Here is a 25003-nt window from a genome sequence, read left to right as displayed (position 1 = left end):
TTGAATCCTATCGAGCACGTTTGGGATGCTCTAGGGAGGCGTGTATCTGCCATCAATCCGCCCCCTCAGACCCTTGCCACGCTTGCAACTGCTTTACAAGAGCAATGGCTCTCACTTCCTATTGAACTGATAGACCGCATAATTGAAAGCATCACACATCGCTGTTTGTGCTGTATTGCTTCTAGAGGCAATCATATTCCATATTAAAGGTACTTTTTCTATTGCAAACCGATACTTCCAATTTGTTTATTTTATACATGTGCTAATTTCTATACTACTATTAATGTCTGATAATTTCTTTTTATGTTGTTTAATACCTTACTATGTGTTGTATATTGTGGGTAAGTTTCATAAAATTCCATGTGTAATTTCTTGAGTTATCGCGATTTTTGTGAATTTTCCTTAATTTATGATAACCAGTGTATATATATATATATTTCTGCTGAAAAACAACACCATTACTTTGGTAATAATACCAAAATGCACGATATTTAAACCATTCATTTGGTAATTTTTCCTTTCATATGGAACCGGTTTTACCGAAAATTCAGGTTTTCAAAATTACAGTTTTTATTACCAAATATTTAGTAAACAATACAAAATTGAAAAGTAAATTCTACCGAATCAATCGTTATTATGCCATTCTCTATGTTATCATGATAAAATTAAAAAATTTTACCATATTTATCAAATTTTATCACATATTACAAAGCCAAATGCTGTTGTTAATTTTTTCAAAATCATTGCCAAAGCATTTCGGTAAGAAATTCCCAGCTTCTTAGGGTTTCCACAGAAGCACGGTAAATATTACTATATTCCTATAGTTTTGACTGTACTTTTTTTCTTAATGTATGTGATCACATGTGATTTCAAAGCATGGAAGCTATACTCCCCAAGGGGTAAGACTTATACACACAATACAGTATTTTTATTACTTATTACTGTCAGATGTTTACATTATAACATTCTCTCAGTGCATATTTTACTCATGTAAGCAACTGGTATTTTTATCCATCTTCAAAACATTTAGGATTTTTTAACATGAAACTTTAAATATTAGTAATCCTGCATTACTTGAATTCCCTATGTATTATTTTAAACGAGAAAAATTGAAAATTTAATAATTTTGATGTGAAAAATTCACTATAAAAACAAAATATAGTTTTCTTTTAGCAATAGTTTTTTATTTATTTACTGAATTTGAATTTTTTTTTTTCAATTTTATATTTTATAACCGTCGTTGAACAGCAGATCCAGTTTTGAGTGTACGATGTTCATCTCAGTTGTGCTGAAAATTTGTGCCCAATCCAGGAGACAAGGGAACTCTTAGGTTAATTATTGAGTTAAATTTGCTTTCGCAGGTGACTTTTTGATAGAATTTACCCTCATTTGCGTTTCATGGAGAGAAAAATCGCGAAAACCTCCCACGGTTAACCTGATGGAAAGGTACCGCTCTACCACTGATAATATTTTACGCCAACATTGTGGACGGTGCGAGTCTGAAGCAGAATTCGAATCGATCAGCCATCGCTTTGGTTCGAAGCTGAGCAAACGCCCAATCCCCTGTGCCACCACGGTATAAGTTATCGTAAAGAAAATTGAATACAGAAACTAAAGTGATCCCCGTTCATTTGTGTGTTTTCGTAAAATTCTTTTTGGCTATTCCTGTAACATTTTGTTTTTCTAATATTTTGTACCGTTTCGCATTTTTTCGTTGAATAAAGTTTAATACTAAAAAGATTATAAGAATGGTTCTATGACCTACTTTAAAAAAATATTTTGCAGGATATGTTTATCTTTATTGAGAAATCCAAAAATAAACTTTCGGTGCAGTTAGTATAGCTTTATTGTTTGACATCTGGCACCGGTACTTTTGGATTTAAAATGCGTCAGACATGCTTACTTAAAAACAAAACCCTTTTAAAACATTTATTTGAGTTTAATGGTTAGGAATTTTATGGTGCATTACTATAACACGATTTATCTTTTAGCTTTCACAATGTACATACTGCGAAGCATTTTATTGAAAAAATTGGATAGAACGAATCATCTTTGTATTTTGAAACGAAAATCATTTTCAAAATGGGAATTTTATCGAAATAAAATTTTAGCATTTTTTGAATCTCGAGAGTCGTTTTCGTTTTTTAGCTTGAAAAATATTTTATATATTTTCATGAATAAGAATTCGTAAAAAGAATTCAAGAGTTTCAAATTGTTTAGTAAGATGAGCAAATATGTATATATTTTCACTTTTGTTCAAGCATCTTGATCATACTTCCTTTATTCAAAAGCGAAGCCAACAAAAAAAAACCTTTTCTGATAAAAAAGATTAAGAAAACCTTTTACAAGTCAAATAAAGATGAAAGTTTGTATTGAAATATTTTTGATTTTATTAAAAATAACAGAAACTATTTTCTGAGCGAAACGTAAGTAACCATTTATTTAGTTGTTAGTATACCATATTCAACCGAAACAGCCAAATAAGCATTAAAAATATGACATTTAAACAGCCAATTGTGTGAAAAATCGTTTATTGACCGTTTTTACCTTATATGGTTAAGAAACTGGAATTTTGTCCGCACCCGTTTAGCCTATCTTATGAAGCCGAATAGTTCCCTGCAGCTCGGTACATAATATACTCGAGGTTAATCTGTCAATCTCATAACCGGAAGAACGAGGGTTCGAATCCTATCGCAATCAACCAAATATATTTCTTCAACACATGAAAAGTTTCCAGTGTTTAGCACTGACTAATTGAGGAACCAGGACAATAAGAATAAGAAATTCTCATATAAGCATGAATGGCCGCGCCACACAGCTGTTTAACGCAAAAATGCCTAGTATTTCCAATCTCCCATCATAGATGACACCACCACGCAAACTAAGTCACATTCAGTGTTCCGTTTGACAAAACACAACCCAACTACAACCTAACATTAATGTCCAATTTTTAGCGAAGATCATAACTCCAATGACCCTTTAAATTAACTTTTTACTGTTTTGAAGCCATGCTAGTTGCAAATAATTAAAAAACTGAATTCCTGGTTTTTATAAACCATACCTGCTGTAAACGGTTTATAAAAAACAACGGTAAAATATGTTTCTGACCGTAAATTTTAAGGCAAATTGGATACAAATTGCTGTCGGGGCTATTTTACTGTAATTTTGAAACGGAAATTCTAGCAGCGTATTATGTTTTATCACAATGTGAAAAAAAATCTTATTGGTTTAAAAAGTACTTTTTGTATCTACTAGAAGAATATTTAAGTATTCATCCTATATTACACCTTTAAAAGTATGCTAATAATATTTTTATACATTCATTATTGACTGTTGTGAATCATTAAATCATTTTGAATCATTAATTTTAATGATTTTTAACAAAGTTCTCTTAAGAAAATCACATTTTCTTCATTACTGACTTTAATCTTATCATTTTCCTTTTTGTAGGGTTTACGTCTAAAGAGAACAATTTAATATTATTATTAATCCATGAAAATATAATATATAAAAATATAATATATGAAAACATTATAATGAAACTTAAACATTAAAACAAATGTCTAGACATCTGAGAATAATACCTTAATTAATTAGTTACGACGCATATTTTTTATTACAAGTTAATAAGAATATTTTTCAATGTTCTAACTTTGATACTTTTTTAACTAAATTTTAATATCAATTGGGTATTTTTTCATAAAATAAATTTATGTTTTCCGCTTGTTTTAATTTTATTATTTTATGCATGAATACGAGGCAAGCATTAAATTTTAACTATATATATCTCTGACTACATATGCTTTTTTTGGACATTTGATAACGTTTATGGGAGATTCAACAATCATTTAAAATCTTTTATAATATCAATAATCTTTAAATCAATAATATTCTTCAATAATCTTTTTTTCTCTTTTGTTAATAATATTATAGTTATTATTTGCTTTTCGGTAAAAGAAAAGTTACTTTTAATGAGTTTTTTATGTTCTTTATAAAACTTTTGATATTTATTAAAATACGAAGTCTGTTGCAGTTTTCTATAAAAAGAAAATTTGTTTGCAACTATGATAAGAAAAATTTCGGTGAGCAATTATATATATAAAAAAGTATAAATTTGTATACAGAAGAAGAAAAATATGGTTAAAACTACCTGAATATAGTGAAATTTACCGTGTTTCTGACACCATGGGAACAACAAAAAAACTCAATAGTTATTACCGAAGCGATTTTGAATTGATTTTGCTGAAATTGACCATAAAATAATACGGTAAATTCTATTACGGTCGATATGGTGACCTTAAAATATTATGGTTTTATATGTTGTAATAAAACTTTGTAAATGTGGTAAAATTTGGTAATAATATCATGATATCTTAGATCATGGTATAAAAAACCACTTATTCGGTTTAATTTACATTACAGTTTCATATTTTTACTAAATGTGTGGTAAAAAGAACCTTAATTTTGAAAACAGAATTTCCAGTAAATCATGTTTCCGTTATCATGGAAACATTAGCAATGAATATAAACGTGACCAAATGAATGGTTTAAATATCATATATTTTGGTTTTATTATCAAGAAGTATGATTTTTTTTCCCAGAAATGTCTTTACCATACAGTGCGGTAATATTACCAGAATTGTTTCAGAACTACTAGAATCAGTGGCAGTTTAAAGTAAAGTTTTTTTTTACTGTAATCATATTACTGGAAGGGGAAAAAAATTCCATATATATATTATGCAATAACCTACAGCTGCAGTCAGTCCATTCAGTAAAATTTACAGTAAAGACCATTTTATACCCTTATGCTTTTGAAACCATTTACAACGCGTGTGGTTAAAAAAAGTGAATACAAAGTTATAAAATTGTTTAACTATTTATAGCAAACATGGTTTAGCAACCGTAAAAAATTATCTTAATGGGCATTGGAGATAGTTAAGCAGCTTTGCGGTGCTGACATCTATTAGTGAATGAATGTATCGTATTCTAATAGCACAGGATCATAAATGGGGAGTGCGGGACACTGAAAACTCTTAATGTGTTGAAGGGAATGAAGGAAATATGTAGCGTCACTACTGAGACTCGAACTTCTGTCGTTCATGGGGTTGACAGATGTGCCCGCTTGAATATAATATGTACCGATCTGCAAGGAACTAAGTGGTTTCATTAGATGGGTCTAGTTAGAGCAAAAAACTCTGGTTATTCAACCGTAGTAGATGAAAGTAGTGAATAAACTGTTTTCCCATTGTTAACAGTTAGAATGCCATCGTATTTATTGTTATATGACTTTTTTGCTTGAATTCAGTAAAATGACAATTTAAAAAATTGTTATTTAACCATTTTTCTAAGAAATTTTCTAGCAGTGAAACTGTAATTCTTTCCACAAGTTTGTTATTTATTTTTATGCTATTGTTAATGGAAAATGCATGCCGTTTATGGAAAATACATGTCGTCAAAATAGTTGCATCCTTTTTTTTCTTTAATACTTAGGATTTCTTTTTTATACAATCGTAAATAAAAACTTTCTAAATTTTGATTCTTAAGTGTAAATATGAATCAAAATTAGTTTTACCTCTAACTGTTAATTTAAAATACATTGATAGTTAATTGCTCAACAAATGTTAGCTTTTAAAAGTATACAGCACAGAGTATTTACATTAAAATTAAAACAACTTAAATGATTTAAATAGACCTAAATCATTTTAAATACCATAATAATAAACGAGTTTTTTTGCGAGTTATTTTTTTTGTAAAAAAAAAATCTTTGTCATTGTTAGAACCAACAACGATATAATATAGACTTCAAATATTTGTAAACAAAAAAAATATTCNTATTTTTCTTTTATTGAGGAATTTTTTCTTTTTAATAATTTCATCCATATTTACCCTTTATTTTTCATCAAAAATTATTAGTATCATAAATGAATTGAAAAATTTTAATATTAAGTTAAATTGTTATAAAATGTATAAAAGGGCTAATTATTTTCAGTCAAAAAATATCTTCAATTCGTAAAACATAGGGAAAAAACTAAGCTCTGATATGTTAAATTCAACTAATTAATCCTGAGGTTACGGTCTGGACAACCTGGAGAAGACATCGAAAACTTTACTCAGATGCAACGCAATGCGATGTACACAATACAGAAAATAAATTAGGCAATGACAAACGTGTGATCAAAATTTTGATTGATTTTAACGTTTACTTCTTAGATCTGCGTCTGATTACGGTCTTGACATCGTAACTGTAACCTCACCGAATGATAGTTTGGAGTTATAAGCCTAGAAAAAGTAATTCAAAAGTTTACATTTTTTGTTTATGCTTATAAGGGCATCAAAATTTTCAATGTTCACGATTATTTTCTGATATTTCAAACATTTTCAAAAAATTTGACATTTTCAAGATTGACATTTTCAAGCAATTCTTGAGGTGTAAAAAGAGTGTGCTAATTTTTTTTATTATTTTTTTAGTATCAAAAGTTAAAGGTTTTAGAGATCTGCTCAAATACTTGAATGTATGATATATACTTTATTAAAAACGATAATTTGACACGTTTGATACAGGATTGATATTAAAAAAAAAGAAGCTTTTTTTAAGGGACTGAATAAAAGTGAGTCTTAGGTACAAATAAAAATCACAATTAGTTTTGCTTCGAACTATGAATTTTAAATGCAATGAGAGTAAATTGCTCAACAGATGTTAGCTCTTAAAAATATTAGCCACATATCTGCATTAGATTTAAACCAACATAAGTGATTTAAATAGACCTAAATCATTTTACATAAAAGGAAAATATTTTAATGGTATTAATTTTTTTACAAAAAAAAATAAATAAATAAGATGAAATAAAAAAAAAAATCTTTGTCATTGCTAGAACCAACAACAATATAAGATGGATTTCAAGTATTTGTAAACAAAAAAAAATATTCGAAAATATCCAGAAAGCTTTAACAATTATCGTTTATTTCGTCTGACACTTGACGACCATTACAGTAGACCAATTTCTGTATATCCCGCTTTTCTTAGTGTAGGCACATGGGCGGAAAATATCTCGTAAATAAAGATCCAGAAAGCGATACAGGAAGGAAGGGAATGGGCAATAAAAGTCATGTGACAATGTTCGAGTTATAGTTCACAGGCTTGATCTTTAAGAAAAGTATTTTTACTTCATTGCATAGGCTGAATATTTAACTGCAATGTACATTCAAAAAGGCGACAACGGTAGAATTTGTGGCTTAGACATCGAAGTACAGCCATTTTCAAGAGCTACTTTTCTCTCACCAAAATAACGTTATTTATGAGTACATATAAGATTCCCAGATCTCTTGAATGCTACTCGAGGAATTTCTTTTAAATAGTGAATAAAAGTGGGTCTTAAGTGCAAATAAAAATGCAAATAAGTTTGTGATCTTCATTTTTTATTTGAATGGAATGTGATTAATTCCGATTTTTTTTCTATTCATTAATCGAACGAATCTATAAAAAATTGGTTCGAGCAGAATACAATGATTTACTTTGTGTAATTATTGTATTTAAACTAAAAAAAATATATGCATTCGAATTTGCATTATGTTTATAACAAAGTGATTAAATTTTTTAATATGTTAGTTAGAAAAAAAAATTCTTCTAACTAATTCTTAACAATCGGATATAATTAATATTTTCAAGTGCTTATTTTCAAAAAAATTTTAAATATTTTTTATGTGTACTAAAATTATTTAATATACTTTATATAATATTTAATATATAATTTTATTATTATTTAATATATAATATTATATTAATTTAATATAATCAAATTTGATTTAATATACTTTATATAATGTTCAACTTACTTATATAAGATATCTTTAAAATGATTGTTTACACAGAAATAAAAAGTAATAATGTTATTTTACAGATGGCTTGAAAATTATAAATATTGCACGCAAGTTCAAATTCTGGATGAAATTACGGTAAAAATTACCGGCACCCAGAGTGGGAGTACTCATCCATTCACCATGCATCCATAAATCCATTTTCACAGGAACATGTTACAGAAAAAATATCTGATATACCGTAGTTCTTACAGTAATAATGACCGTAAATTCACTGAATAACTCTAATTAAATAAATATTACTTTCAAAATAACGGTTTGATGTTTCACCCCAAAAATGGACTTTAATGGATGATGCACCCAAAGTGCCCGTATTTTATACCGTAATTTGATCCGGAAAAGTTTATAGTGTTCAATCAGTCCAAGGGGCAAATTGTTAGTCTGATTATTTTATATGTGTTCAAAATTTCGATTACATTAATAAATTCATTTTAAAAACATTATAATATCGCTTAATGCAAAAAGTAAGGGCCAATAAGCAAACATTCAATGAAGTAATTGCTCGACGGATTTTGAAATTAGGAATTGAAAAAATAATAATAAGCTGAACACTATACATGAATTCAAAACTTTCTCAATAATTAGAAAATTTTTATAAAAATTTCATATGGCTAATTAGGCAAAAATTACCTGTAATATAAACTACTTTTTACCAATATCACACAAGCTCTTATTAAATCTTAAAGAAAATTTGAACTTAATCTTATTTTAAAAAATTCATTTTACTTAACTATCTAAAAATTGTTTCTTATTTGTAAATTAAATAATGAATAGTATGTAAAAATATGTTTGCCTTTTTTTAAGCTTTTAAATATATATTAAGTGAAGGGGAGTTTTTAATATACCCCTTTTTGTTTATAAACAACGTAAAACTAAATATTTATATGAACGCAACTACTTTTGACGAAATATGTATTTAGTTAAAAATGTCTTTACGTTTAATTATCTTGATACTATTTACGCTTAATAGAATTTTGGCAATTTAAAATACTAATGTATTAAAATAGGACATATATTAAGTGATTTTAATAAAAAGGTAAGTAGCGAAACAGAAAAATTTGCTTTTACTGTTCTTAATGTTTTAGAATATGTTTTGTGTAGTTAAAAACAGCTTTTAAATGTTCCTAAATGGTTCGAGTATTATTTTGTTTAAAAAAAATATCAGTGGGTAATTGTTTTTCGAATTATAGAATATTAATGGCTCTACAAGAGACAATTTACTAATAGATTTTTCATGTATTGTTATTTTTCTTTAATTTCATTTTGTATCATTGTTCAAACTTGAAAAATCAAGATTCATTTCATTTGTGTCATGTTCTTGAATTATCAATTCTGCAAAAGAGACATTAAAAACTAAATGAAATCTAAGGCATGTTGTCACATGTCTAATTCATTATTTTATAATAATTTTGTACTGTAATTCTTATATTTTGAAAACATAAAACAAATACTAATACTTATTTCTTGCTTTTGATTTCTTATATGAATGTAACTAAATAATTTCTTCAAGAGAGGCAAACCGTACTCCAAAACTTCTTAAGTAAGTTAGAGATTTGAATAATACAGTTTACTCTTAAGTAATATCCTTTTTGACCAAAAAATATTTCGAAATAAATATAAATATAGGAATGCTTTATATAAATAATAAAATGGTTTCAAAACGTTACACAAAATTACGCAAAAAGTGTTTAAAAGTTTCACAATTATAATGACTTTTAAGCATCAGAAAAATGCGGTATCTGCTAGAATTTTTTTCTTCTGAAATTTTGTTAAAATAACAGGCAGCAGTCTGTCCATCCCATTAACCGTAAAGTTTACGATTGGAAATATCTCCTTACCTTTATGAATTTGAAACAGTTTACAACTGGTATCAAATTAACCTGATANTAGCTCTCGAATGTAAACTAAGATAAACAAAAAAGCAAATTGGTATTTCAAATAAAAATGATTTCTTATTCATAGCAATCGCCACATTGAAAACCTCATACAAAATTATAATCAAACACTACAGAACAAATATAGGGCACTTTAAAAACATTCCTCTTAATATTATAATGATAAAACATAAATAATACAACTACAACAGAAATGTAAACATAACTAGGGTTAGCTCTCTCGCTTAAACATTTTTATAAGATTTGTAGCATTAATAATTCACTAATAAAAATTGAAATGTATTAATAAAAAAGATGCCGTCGTTACTTAGGAATTAATATAAAAATAAGATATAAGTATTAAACTTACCAAATTCAAGCATTTTTATAACATCAATAGAACACATTTGCAGAAAACTTCTTCCATCGGTAGCGTGGATGCGAGGGGACAGAAAACGTATTTCGTCATAAAATTTTTCACTGATGTGCGCATGCGCTTGTTCTCCGTTACATGATCGTACCGAAGAAAAAGAAATGAAGCGAATTTCAGAGGCACGAAAGTCTTTTCGTACCGCGCATTGACTGGCGTTTGCTTTGGTGCCTTTAATTCATTGTGGTGCCTCTCATTTTTAAAGGCACATTAGTTATGTGCCTCTTACGCAAGAAAATACACGGTACATTTAGCCTGTGCCTCTGAAATCAGAGGTACAGTTTTTAGAGTGTAAGGGATAGAAAAAAATAGACATTTTGTAAAAAGCATCTCTGTAAAGAGGTTGCCTAAAGCGTGAATGATAGTTTTGAATTACAATAGTCCACGGTCACCAATTGATAATCCAGGAACCAGGAAACTCCTCATGCATTGAATAAATAAGGAAATTATTGCAATATCAAGGCTGTATTTCGAACTTTCTTTCAGCCGTTCATGAGTTTGACAGATAACAACTCTAGGCTAAAATGTGTACCCAACTGCAAGGAACTTAGTGGCTTCATAAGGTGCTAACCACGCTCATTACTGTAAGATTATTAGGTTTCCGCTGTTGTGACAGGCATCCGATAAGGGAAAATGAAAACATGAATTGGTTTTCCTAATCATATGTTTAAGCATTCAGCATCCAAAGAATGTGCACTAGATTCTAATTGGTTGTAAGTCTAGATGGTTCGGAAAATATTCTGATCGTTTAATCATATTTAGTGAAAACAATTAATAAACGATTTTGCTCTCAATTAACAGCTTAAATACCATCTTTCTTATGATTATTTGACTGTTTTGATTGAAAATGATAAAATAACTATTAAATAATATATTAAACCATTTTTCCAGAAAATTTCAAGACAGATCTAGACTTGCATACTTTTAAGAGGGATCAGCACATGTTTTTAAAATTGCATGTAGTCATTTAAGCTTCTCTTGAAATGTCTTATTATTTGAAAACAAAATTTATTCATTTATCTTCTGTAAGACAATGTAAGAAATTTAAGGCTTTCAAATTTTAAATAATAATTGATTTTATTTTTTGTTTTTACTTAAAATATTGTGTTTTATAATTCACTATAACTAAGTTATTTTCAACAAAAATTTGCTGTACTTTGATTCACATTCAGTATTATTTTCTACAAATTATTAAATAAAAAAAATATTTTTGAAACATTATTATCTTTTTTCAACACATTTTAGTCTCCTCAAGTGCACTCTTAAAAAATACATCTGAGACAAAACGAAAAGTGTAAACAAAAACATTTTTAAAAGTTATTGATTTTTATTTTTCAAGGCACTGAAAGTATTAAGCGTTAAATTAATTTATTTTACAGTAAACAAATTATATTTAACAAAACTTTTCCATCATTTAATTTTTATTCAACTTAATTTGTTACAATACTTAAAAAAATAAGGAATTCTTAAAAATTAAAATGACATGCATTCTATTTTAATTTTTTAATAAAATAGGATATAAATTTTGAAATTTGGAATATATTATATTAATAAACTTAAAAAGAAATCTTGAAATGATGCTATCGAAGCAAAATATAAATTTTTTTTGGATAGATCATTCAAAAGTGTGAACAACAAAACGAAAATTGTTATAGAGGAAAAATAAGAAAATTGTTATAGAGTATTCTACTTTACTTGAAGCTTAACACATGAAAAAAATCTCTCGCATTCAATAATACATTTTTTTTCCTTTTTGGATGAAAACTAAAATTGTTATTATTTTGATTAATGAAAAAAAAATTTCAGTCATTTTTGTTTGCTAGCCATTTTTAAAAAGCCATACGAAAATGTTTGTACGACGCAAACAGGAACGACTTTTTAAGTATGTATAAATTTTAATTTTGTTCAAAACTGTTGTCTGATGTCTAAAATTTAATGATTATTCATAAAACTATTATTTTTTGAGCTTGTCTAGTATTTGTTTTCTCAAAAGCAGTACATATTTGCTCGCAGTTTTTGTTACAAGTAGACTGGAAAAGTGAAATCTAGAAAGGAAAAAAAAAACTAACTATCAAATTATATTTACGGTGGTAAAAATTTATCCTAAAAATTTAAACTTTCGAATATACAAAACTGTTCTACAATTTTTTTTGATAATTTAGCACAATAATTGCCCATAATAACCTTTAATAGCACTGTTTATTAGGTTATTAAGTATTTAGTAATATGAGAGAAACTTTTCTTACTTGATGGTTAGAACTCCACCATGTGGCAAATTGTTGCCCGTTATCTTTGCACCTAATGGTTACTGATTTTGCATTCAAGCTAAAATTCATTATTTTTCATTTTCGAGCAAGACATTAAAAACTCAGAAAACATAAAAAAAGTCAAAAAAAGAAAGGAAAGAACAATTAAATAAATTGTTATTTAACCGTTTTTTCCAAGAAATTTCTAACATTGTACCTTAAATTATACATTGAAGTCCAAAAATTTATTTTTTAATCTAAAGATATATTTCAACGTCGTACTTTTTCCAATCATGAAAAAATTAAGTCCATCAAAACATAATCTTCACACTATTTCACTTTTTTTCTATATATTTTTAATAACACAATGTTAACACAAGAAATTTCAATTAAACCGTTTTCTGAGAAAGGAAAAAAAAATATAAACAATAAAATGAATAATTATTTTTATAAAACACAAAAGGAGTTGAAAATACTCTACTTTCTTAATGAACTTCTTCATTTCATTATTAACTAGCTTGTTTATTTTCAGTAGAGCCACCACAAAAATTCATTAAACCTTTTGTGTGGCTCTTAAAGTCAGAAATCCTATTTTGCTCAACTCGAAAATCTGTTCCGTCTAATTAGGCACAAGGGAGTGCAGAGTTCAACAAAACTTATCATCTCTCTTGTATGCATTTTCTAGGAACAGAGTTGAAAGAATAGATTTGTTTACACTAAACTAAGGAACATAATGATGTTTAAAGAAAGAGAAAGACACTTTAAAAACCTTTAGAAATTTTGTGTAAATTTTATTTCATTTCCCATTGGAATATTTTCATTGATTCAAATTGAAAGAGTTTGTTTAAAAAAATGAAATTACAACCGAGGTTTTTTAGTAAATAGATAAAATACTTATCTTGAGAATACTTTAATTTTAACATGTATTTTAATTTTTTCTGGTAAATTTTTGAATTAATTTCCCAATTATGAATAGCATTTTTAATTATAAAGTAATTAATGAAGAATCTTTAAAAATTTTCTATTATTTCAATTGGTTTAGTTACGTTAAGTTTTATATTTATTTTGAAAAATACACATTCTATTGCAATATCCTTTGTAAATAAGAAGTATCTTCATTAGTAGAATTAATTTCTTTATTAATCTGACTTTTTTTTAATATTTTAACTAAATTACATTTGATTACTTTCAGTTCCTTTTCGCTATTTCTTCAAATTTATTTTCCCTTTCACACGAATTCAAAACATATAGGTAAAGATATTGTTTCGGATTCATATAGATTTTGGAAATAATAGCTTAATGCGGAAAAATAGTCCATTCAAAATTAATTTAAAAAATCAATTACATAAATCATATACCACAATGTTTTCCGATTGTATTTCAAAAGGGTTACTGTCAGATAAATAATATATAGGTTCAGGAATGTTTCTAATATGTTTTTATATGTAATATTGTTAACATTTTATTTTCATGACAATTATACGCAAATATTTCTAAACAATTTCTGTTACCTTTAAAGTATTCTTAGAATCCATTGTTGAAGGTAATCAAAGGATCTATAGTTTTAAGACTAGTTTATCTATTTTTATAAGAAATATTAATTTTTCTTTATCTCAAACATATATTGGAATTTATCGGTGGTACAAGAATATGCTGTGAAGAAGTTCCCTCTCAGAAATAAAACTCACCTTTTTCAATAATAATCCTTGAGCTATATTTCGTAAATTTTGAAAACTGTTTGGTGACGAAATCACGTGATTTGTGACGAATGGGGATCTCTCAAATATATGATGAAGATGTTTCTTTAACTCGAAATCTCATCATTGGGCATCATTGTGGACGATTAAAAATAATGACGAAACTAGGAAGAAGACTAGACGATCGAAAATAAAGCGACGGGATAAGTCACCATGCTGTATGATGCTCAAAGAGTTAGTCTTGTATCAAGAAACTCCTGGGTTCAAATCCCACATCCAGACGTCGGTGTAATTTATCTCTCTGTTCTATTTGTCTTTCCTGTGTCGTTAAGGTAACATTGCCCCAACTATATGGTGCCTACGATACGTTAGGCACTACGAGTTTTTTTTTTTTTTTTTGGAAAAGAAATAAATTAACGAAATATTTCTTCACCATTGACGAAATTCATTTTCTCAAAGAAATGATGATAGTTATTTCGTCAATTTAACGAAATATTCGCTTGGAGCATAGACCAGAAACTTTTTAGTCAAAAACGACGAAATTTTTATGAAATGTTCCATTTTTCGCAGTGCTCTATTAGTGTTTAATAATGCGGATACGAAACGAATTGTACATGAGCCATTTCTGCTTCCATTTCATTAATATGTGGGAGATGATGGAAAGGAAATTCGGTTGCTTTCTTCATAGTGAGGCACGCCTACGCGTCTTAAAGCTTCAGAAAGTACGCATCTCTGTGTATCGCTCTTTTTTTTTTTAAGTAGAATCACCCTGCAGTGATTAATCTTGCTTTCGAACATTAACAATATTCGAAGAATATCTGCAAATTTCAGTATACAAACGCCAAAAGTTTCTAAAGTAACCGCTGGAATACATTGATTTTAAGCAACATGTTTGTTCATACTTGAATTACTATTGATGGGGTTGCTTGTAAAAAGTCATTATAACTGCAAAAAATTGTATTAGCTTGTTGAAAAATAGGATTTCATCTCTCTCATTGAAGTTGACTAGTTTTATTCTTGTCTACAGTTGGCGTATACGATACTCTTTCTCAAAAATATATGAAAATGTCTGAAGTTCAAATTCATTCCATAAGCACAGTGTGTATTAATAACTTCAATTCTTTACACATTCACCAATATTTCATAATTCTACCTAACATTCCTCACCAAATTAAAGCAGACCTTGATACGCTTACATTGTTTTAAACAAAATGCTTTTTATAAAATTTAATTGCTCTATTAGTTGTTTTCTTGCACAATTACCTGAACTTTATAACAGAAAAAAGACCATGACTAGAAAGACTGAAATAATTAATTTTAAAGGTATTTACTATAGAGGCAAATAAAAAAAAATTATGTCATAAATGAGCTTAAAAGTAGTATTTTATTATCAATTAAATTTTAACGACTATTAAATTTCCTTGCACATACATTTCCGCATGGTAGGGTTAAAATAATTGCAATAAACCATGTACATAAAATATTAATTGAATGCAAATGACTCTGCTTAGAACCCAATATTACCTATATAAACATTAGATGAATTCGTTACATTAGATAAACATTTCCTAACTTTGACTATATCCTAATTAGTTCTGAGAGCAAAAAACAAAACATTACCCACTTCGTTGCGTGAATGTTTCGATGGAATAAAATAAAAAAAAAGAATGCGATTTCAGTAACTAGGAAAGATATTATTTTAAGTACTGTTCATTTTTCACCTAGTTTGTTTGGTATTAAAGAATTACTGGTGTGTGATACTTTTATCTGGAAGTAGAATTTCTGCTATTTTACATCTTGACTCTGAAAAAGTTGAAACTTTTCATAAGATAAAAGGATTGTATCGAAAATAAAAATTACTTTCATATTCAGACGTCACTAGCTATTTACCTAACAAAATTTTTCTTACCATATCAAAATTCATTAATTACTGTTAAAATAATTTTACTCATACAGGGATATTAATAATTCCCTCCGGGGTTTCGAAGCGTTATAGTAAATAAACGAAGACGAATATGACAAAAAAGAACATATGAAACTATTCCGAAAGTATTCAAGTTTTAATTTAAGCGGTTGCCGGTAGATGGCAGTAACCAGTACCACTGACGCCAGTTGCAGTAAAAAGGCGTTTACAGGAGGAGGGAATTATGAATAACCCTGTATTTATTTGAAACTTTAAAATGTCTTTTTATCTTTACCACTGATATTTATATTAATTGAAATAAAAACTTCATTTTATTGAAATAAATGAGTATAAAAGCATTACAATTAGTATGAAAATAATATGTGAACATGTATACATAAAAAGATAAAAAAAAAATCACGATGAATTTTTTTACAAAAATAGGCTGCATTTTAGACATATTTTATTTTTTTTTATTCCGTTACAGTTCATGTTAATGAATCACTTGTTGTGATCAGAAGGAGCATATTTTATACTAAAAAAGTAACAGAAATAGCTTAAAAGTTTAAATGCTAAGTTTCAAATGTACGACGAATATGTTTCCTTAACTCGAAACCTCTTCGCAGTGCATTGTAGATTTCATGGTTTCTCTCTCTGTTGTATCTGTTTTTGCTCGGGTCACATTGACCTAACTATATGGTGCCCATATTAAAGAGTAGAAAAGTTAAATACACTAAGTGCTATGTGTTTTGCATATATTTATTCTTTCGGAAATAAATAAAATGACGAAATCTAAGACAAGAAATCTCTGAAGAAGACGAAAGCTGTATCCTCAAAAAAGTGACGACAGTTATTTCGTCACTTTGACGAAATTTTCTCTCAGAGTATATACCAATAAATATTATCGTCAAAAACAAAGAAAGTTTCATTAAATAATTTGAGCATTCATTTTTTGCAGTATGGAGCAACTATGCATTTGCATACAATATAATTAATTTTAAACGAATTAAAATCAATCTCTAATGAAATACTTTTGAGGCAATTAAGGCACTTTTTTAACTGAATCCAAATTTCAAAATTAGTTTCAAAATCGAAACATCCATAAAAGAAAAAAAAGTATAGATCTTGATATTAACACCACATTTGAATATATATAGAATGAGTTGAAAATTGCGATTTCAGTAACTAAAAAAAGTATTTTGTATTTTAAATATCTTTTCTTCTTCCTCACTCTGTTTATTTGATGTTTGAGAATTCCTTGTATGTGATACTAATACCTGAAATCGGAATTCCTGCTATTTCTCATCGTAACTCAGAGAAAGTGCACACTTTCCATAGGATAAAAGCACCGGAAATGGCATTCAGCTTCATCTACAGATATCGATAGAAATTTAGAGTCAGATTTTCCTTTTATTCTTTATTTTCTGTATCGAACGGACTCTTTTCAATTTCTTTCGCAGTTTCTTCTATAATGAAAGTGGTTTAGTTCAAGCCTTCAGCCTTACTCAGAAATTCAAAGGTACTGAATAGGATTTCCATTTGTTACTGGAAGTTTAAACGTTTCTGATGTAAATCCTACCATTTTTTCCCAACCAAATATATTTAACATTTTTACCTTGAAGATGACATTTGGGTAGTCTTGCTTTGCTTTAATAATAATTTTTTATTTAAAAACGCATCCAAACGTGAAAAATTAAAATGAAATGAATGAAATCTATATGCTGGAATTGGTTGCTTTTCACCTCTTTGAGACAGGTGAGTCATAAATGCATTTGCAAGGAATCAGAATCTTGGTGGAAAAAAATAAAAAGTGGTAGCTTAAATATGGGAATGGATAATTTGCCTTCATTTCAATGTTAGTCGAATCACATATCTTATTTTATTACCGGCGTTAAATACCCGACTCAATTCTGAGCTTATAACTATCATTGTTTAACTCCGTAATCTTTGAATTTTGTCCCAATCCAGAAGACGAGGGAACTGCTGGATCAAGCATTGGGACTAACTAGCTTTCGTGGAGGACTTTTTGATAACACTAATCCACATTTGCATTACATAGAAAGGAAAATCACGAAAACCTCCCTTGGTTAGCCCGATGGCAAAGGGACTTTAACCCATGGTCACTGAGTCAGCATGTATTATGGAAATCACTGAGGATATTTTATGTCAGCGCTGTGGTCTGTGCAAGCCGAGAGTAAAATTTATTTCGACCAATCTCCGCAGGGATTCGAACCTGGTTCATCTCATTGGAGATCGAACGCTCTGTGCTCTATCGCCTGAGCCACCTACTCATTTATAAATTTTGAGAAAAATAGAACAATTATGTTAAACGTTTTGCTCCGTATTAGAAATTACAGAAAATGAGAGACTAATAAGAAACTAAAAAAAATATTAAGTATATATCATCCATATTGATCAGTTAAACAGAAATTAGTTTAAAAGTGGAAACCATTTCATAAAACAAGTTTCATGTTCTTGTTTGGTGTACGAACTTGACACCTTATTTTAAATTAAGTTCTAAAATGTAAAATCCGTAATCATAATTGTCGAATATTGATTTGGTTCACTTATTTCATATCAGCTGTCAACATGTACGTGATATCGATAACCATTTCTGAGGCATTGATGAATCATTGACTTTTTATTTACTTAGTTCCTATGGCATTGATGCATCATATGGTCGGTATACTTATTTTGTTCCTTCAATATTGATATATCATGGATGTTATTCTTCTTTCATTCCTTTTGCTCTGGTGTACGGTGTGTTTATTTCGTTCATTCAGCATGTATTATGGATGCAATATTTTTCTTTCATTTCTCTGGCATTGATGCATTATGGTCGATATACTTATTTTGTTCCTTTGGTATTGATGTGTCATAGATATTATATTTATTTCGCTCCTTTAGCACTGGTGCATCATATTTTCTTTCCATTTCTTTAGCAATGATTGTATCAAACATCCGTATACTTGCTTATTTAATTCGGCATTGATGTATCATGGATGTTATATTTAATTCGCCCCTCTTGCACTAATGCACGGTATGTTATTTCGCTCATTCGGCATGTATCATGGATTTAATATTTTTTTTCGTTCATTTGGAGTTGATCTAACATAATCAGTATACTTATTTTCTTCCTTATGTGTTTCAGTATCATGGATGTTATATTTATTTCATTCCTTTGCTGTTGATATATTATAGTTGGTATATTCATTTCGTTGCTTTGGTTTTCAAACAGGGTCAGTAAACTTATTCTATATCTTAGATGCTTATAGTTTTTGCATATCGATTACGTAAATTTTGTGTTAAAATTTGTTTCGAGAAGTATTTTAGAATTCTCCTTTTTTTTCTCTGAAAATGTTGAAATAGTTTTGTATTGTTTGATATACTTACTTTATTCCTTCAATGATAATGTATATCAGTGTAATAGGTTGTATCTATTTGATATCTATATATTTCGTATTTATAACAAGGAAGTTTTTTAAAAATCTACAAGAAGTATTTTTATCCCTTCATTTGAAATGCATCTGAGAAAAATTTTCTCATTTTCTTCCGCAGGTTAAGTGTTTCGATCATAAAAGTCTATCTCATTCCTTTGTTTAAGAATTCCGTTAACTTAGCTTATTGCACAAGGCATTACCATGTCTGAAATATATCATACAATATTTCATCATTAAACTACATAATTTTAATATCATAAACTTATAACAATACAAAATGTATATATGAAAGGAACTCATAAATAAACAATATGTGTATAGGAAAAGAACACATAAATAAACAATATGTATATAGGAAAGGAACTCATAAATAAACAATATGTATACAGGAAAAGAACTCATAAATAAACAATACGTATATAGAAAAGAAAAATGCTTTTTAGTGTAAGCAGTTATTAAAATTCATGAGCTCTCTCAAAAAATTTTGTAGCAGTCTAATAAATCTGTTTAAAATATTACATTGATTATCAATTGTTTTTTAATTTTTCAAACTCTTATTCTTAAGACGTTGCAAAATGTGCAATGTAAATAGATTTGAAAGAAATCATCTAAAGTCTTCGTAAAAAAACAATTTGAATGCAAATACTAATTCAAATTGGACTAATTTAAGCTATACAAGTTTAATCAATCTATGCCATTTCAAATTCTATTATACACTTCCTACAAAAATACTTAAAAGAAAATAAATCATTATTTCTCTTACTTGTCGAAAACTGGATTTGTATTCAAATTATTACTAACGACAGGATAAATATTCATTCTGAAAATTCAGACTTGGCAGCTAATAATTGATGAATTTCTTACAAGTTTGATTGAAAAATGATATGATTTCTTTATAAACAAAAATATAAAAAGTGACGTGTCTCAACTTCCGTTCCGAAAAAGAGTATGCACCAATCACAGAGCTTTGTCAGAAATTTTCGTCATCGTCATTTTTCAAAGTCATCTATCAAGCTCCTGAAGGCTTGATAATCCTAGAAAAAATGTTTCGAAAAATATGATTATTCATTTTTGAAAGGAATACTTAAGTGTTGCCGAAGGTTGTTGCTCATTACACACAACTGTAAAAATAAATTCGTGTTTTTAAACCATTGAACTGGGCTTTAAGCATAGCAATTGTATTTAGTCAATGAATATATATTATCAAGGTAAAAATATCTTGGTACTTTTTACCGAAGCACTTTGGTAATGATTTCAGTGAAGTTAACAATGAAATAACGTTTTATAATATGCGTTTTAAGTTGGTTAATGAGGTAAAATTTGGAAATTTTATCATGATATTCCATTTATTCGGTTAAATCTAGTTTTCAGTTTCGTATTTTCGCCAAATAGTAACAGCTATAAATTTGAAAAATAGAACCGTCACCATATATGAATAGAAAAATTACTAATTGATTTGTTTTTAATTCCGAAAATGTTAGTTTTATTGCCAAAATTAAATTTTTTTATTTTTTATTCTTATTAAAAATGTCTATAGTGTGGTAATTTTATCAGAATTATTTTCTGCACGTAGATTGTTCTATTTTTTATCTATTGAGAAATGATTGGTAGATTGTAAAATTATAAAGATAAATTTTAGCAATTTGAGTGTTATTTTGAAACTTAAAATCGATAAATTAGATTCCATCAAAGAATAATATTTATTAAATGTAATAAAATAGATTAGTACTGTAAAAACCAGGTGAACTGAAACTTGGCGGTGAATTTGTTTCTAGAAACTACAAAAGCGAATAGAAAATGGAGAACACAAACAATAAGGAAATGATGTTAGTGTACCTAGTAGACGTGGAACGATTATTTATCTAAAGAAGATTAACTCTCTGAGGGATACTGTTGCAGAGAAATATTCTTCATACCTTTAATTCTTAAGAATTATATACTTAAATTATCAAGATTATACCCTTTCTTTTACTCAAATCAGTTCTGATTGGCAAAAAATATAAATATTTAGCTATATATAATACTTAATTATCATAACTCAATGTTAGTATAGTACTTTTCTAGAAAATCAAAATTAATTCCGAAGTATTTGTAGGTGGAAAGCTTAAAAATATGGCGCATTTAAATAATCTTGCTTAATTTCAATAAAATATTATTATTTATAATAAATTAAGATTAAATAATGAATAATTTATCGTTATCAATAATTAATACAACTGTCGTATTGTAATTTTAGTGAAAAGTCGTTTACACGAACTGAAGTAGAAAAGTTTTGAATTTTAATATTGTGTTCTATGTAAAAACTACTTCACGAACGAACAAAATGCCTTTTATCTCTAAGTAAAATATTGTTAATTATCAAATGGATTTTTTATGTATAGATATATATATATATACGTAAAACAAAAACATAGTAAAACGGAAAGTTGTATTTTAGTATTTTTAACTTTAAAATTACTATTAATTAGTTTTCAAACTAACTTTTGCATAAAAAAAATTACTTTTTAAAATTTTATAAAAATGCGTTTATATATATTTTTCATATGGACTTACATGTTTAATGTTTAAATACATTTTGTTTTTAATCCAATATGTATATTTAGCTGCAAGGATCTATTCACTTTCTGAAACTTTGCGACTCATCTTATAAGTTTATTTCAAGATCATTAATTAAGATATACACTGTAAAAAAATTCTGTTATATTGCAGAAAATTTCTGGCTGCAGTGTTGCCAGATTATTCGTATGCTACGAAACAAAAAACACGTTGCCAGAAATTTCCTGTGACAAATCATTACAGAAAATATTTAGATGCATTAATTTTTTTATTTTTGTAGGCCATGGTACGGTCGAAACATTTTGTATAAATGTAGCTGTACGCCATCTGGCTTACATAATGAAACAGAATTTTAAAAGGTTAATTTTTTTTTTCGACATTTAAAGGAATCGTTGCAGAATTCTTATTTTTTTTCGTAAAATTCTTATTTTGATAATAGAATTAATGTCTCTTATTTTGCCGAATTGCGATATATTTTAGCAGTTAATTCTTGTAATGTTAGAGAACATAAATCTTCCATAGAAAAGTTATGTTTTTAACAGAATTATATTTTTAAGAGAAGTTTTTACAGTGTCAGTACAAAAAAAATTTAAGTATTCGATTTTTATTCTCCTCTGCAAAAGGACAATGGAGAGGACAAATTTTATCAATATTTTATAGAAATGGATGTACCATCTTAATTTTTTCTCATTTTTGACTACCTCGTAAATTTATATCATTCAATTAAATGTAATTTCTTTGGTACAATAAATTTTTATTAAGGAAAACAATTTGTCTCAAATATGAAACTGTCAAACTAAAGGAATATGCCCAAAGGAATGAAACTCAACTATCTATATCCTCATTTTTCAATTTAATGTATGCACATCTTGGAATAGCGTGCCAATATTCGATCAATATACGAGAAAAGACGAATGTTTCCTCCCAGCCTCGGGTGACAGACGCTATTTAAAAATATGTTATTGTCGAAGAAAAATAAATAACTTGTATTTGCTGAAGAAATATATCTAGGTTATTCTTTTTCTATTCAGAATATAAATAAAATAACCCTTTTTTAGAAGTGTTTGTTTACAAATATTCAAGCTTTTCTCTTTTGGTAAATAGAAAATATTCCTTTCAAAATTTATGTTTACCCTTAATCATCGTTCTTAAAATTATTTTGCATCATAAATGTTTATCACAATGTTTTGCATCATAAATGTTTCATAATTTGTGTAAATACTATGGTAAATGATTTTTTATTAGTGAAGTAAATTTCTCTAAAATGAAGAGGAAATTTATATATATTTTAAAAATTTCTAATTTTTCTTTTTAATATCGTTTGTATTTAAACAATTACAGAAACATTAGATTTAGTTAACAATGAAAATGAAAGAAAAAAACTAATTTGAACTCAATAAGAGGGTGTTTTTTTCCTAATCGCTATAATGAAAAAATCTTATAAAAAATGCACAATGGAATTGCTTTCAGGCCGAAATTTCTATTACATATAAGCTTTTATTGCAACTCCGGCGAAAAATCTTATACAGTTTGCATTTTTAATTTTAATAATCAAGTCACAAATATTTTATGCAAAAAAAAAAAAGTTTGATCACTCTTACAAAGGAGACTAGGGAAGTGTGACTCACCAATTTTGAAATAAACTAATGAGATGTATGCCTCATGAGGAATAATTTTAGGGGGCAACGTTCGTTTCGGCCAATAGAAGGTCCTACGAGAGAAAAAAATAATTCAATATGTAAAAAAATCGGTACTTTATTACTTCAATGCAGACTATTCAATGTAGACTCACAAAAAATTCCATCAGTTCGGGAAAATGCGTTACAATTTGGTCACATGCGCATATAAAAGTTTTTTTTTTGTGCTATGGCATTTTTACCTCCCTATCCAATTATAAACAATAAAATACTTTTTTGAAAGTTTTTTTACTAAAATTAGAATAATCGCTTAAAAGCATTTTTTCAAAATAGGTATATCAGGCTTTTGACATCAATTTTGACTATAAATATACATTATATAGAACGTGAAAGTACCACGAAATTATTTGGAGTATGAGATAATTACAATAACTAATAATCTGCATTGAAGTAATAAAATACCGATTTTTCTTTATATTGAATTACTTTTTTATCTCTGATAGGACCTTCTATGGGCCAAAACGAATGTTATCCCTTAAAATTATTCCTCATAAGGCATACATCCCACTAGTTTATTTCAAAATTGGTGAGTCACACTTCCCTAGTCTCCCTTGTTAGTTGCTTTGATTTTAACAAGATTTTTCTGCCGGTAAAGAAAACAAAACTTTTTTTGTAAATGTATTTGTATTGTTCTAATAAAACTTTGGCAGGCAAATCAGAAACTTTTACTTTTTTTGTATTTTCACAGTCATAATTTATTTTACTTGTACTATAAACTTAAATAAATAGTTGCATTTAAAAAAAGCGAAATATATGTTTCTACACATTTCTAAAAAAAAATTAGGACAATCTATTCATCACATATACATTTTAGTTCTTTTTTATTTCATTGAACAATATGTAAGAAATTTTTATCGCTGCTATGGATAAAAAGTACGGTCAAAACTACTAGAATATGGTAAAATTTTACGTGCTTCTGGCTCTATTGGAACACCAAATAGCACTGTACTTTTTAATTTTTACTGAAGTGCTTTGGTGAAACTAACGATATTATAGGAATTTACCGTATTATATTTTACGGTAAAAAGGATTTTGCGGATTATACGCCCAAAGTGCCGGTATTTTATACCGTAATTTAATTCGTATTTTATACTGTAATCCGCATTTCATACCGTAATTTAAAATTTACCAAATTTTATCATGGTATTTATGAGCATGTCATACAAACTATTTATTCGTTAAAAATTAATTTACAGTTTTGTAATTGTCTTACTAAATGTATGGTAATAAACCAGAATTTAAGGTATATACCGTTACCATATAAGCGAAAAATAACCATGTGAAT

The 25003-nt window shown here is 27.8% G+C and overlaps 1 protein-coding gene and 1 long non-coding RNA gene across 2 annotated transcripts in view; one reads left to right on the top strand and one right to left on the bottom strand.

The window, feature by feature from the left end:
• The window catches only part of LOC107448874 (neuroligin-4, X-linked), a 310204-nt gene that overhangs the window by 187931 nt on the left and 97270 nt on the right, over positions 1-25003 (top strand). The gene's annotated exons all lie outside the window — the stretch shown is intronic.
• LOC139427195 (uncharacterized) overlaps positions 19947-25003 on the bottom strand; it is a 91795-nt gene continuing 86738 nt past the window's right edge. The window contains exon 3 of the long non-coding RNA XR_011638331.1: positions 19947-20499. This is a non-coding gene — a long non-coding RNA (uncharacterized lncRNA). The remainder of the gene's footprint in view (positions 20500-25003) is intronic.

This window comes from Parasteatoda tepidariorum, chromosome X2, assembly GCF_043381705.1.
Source record: "Parasteatoda tepidariorum isolate YZ-2023 chromosome X2, CAS_Ptep_4.0, whole genome shotgun sequence".
In the NCBI taxonomy this organism is placed as follows: Eukaryota; Metazoa; Arthropoda; class Arachnida; order Araneae; family Theridiidae; genus Parasteatoda; species Parasteatoda tepidariorum.
The sequence above is the reverse complement of the archived record's forward strand: the minus strand, read 5'-3'. Positions and strand labels throughout refer to the sequence as shown.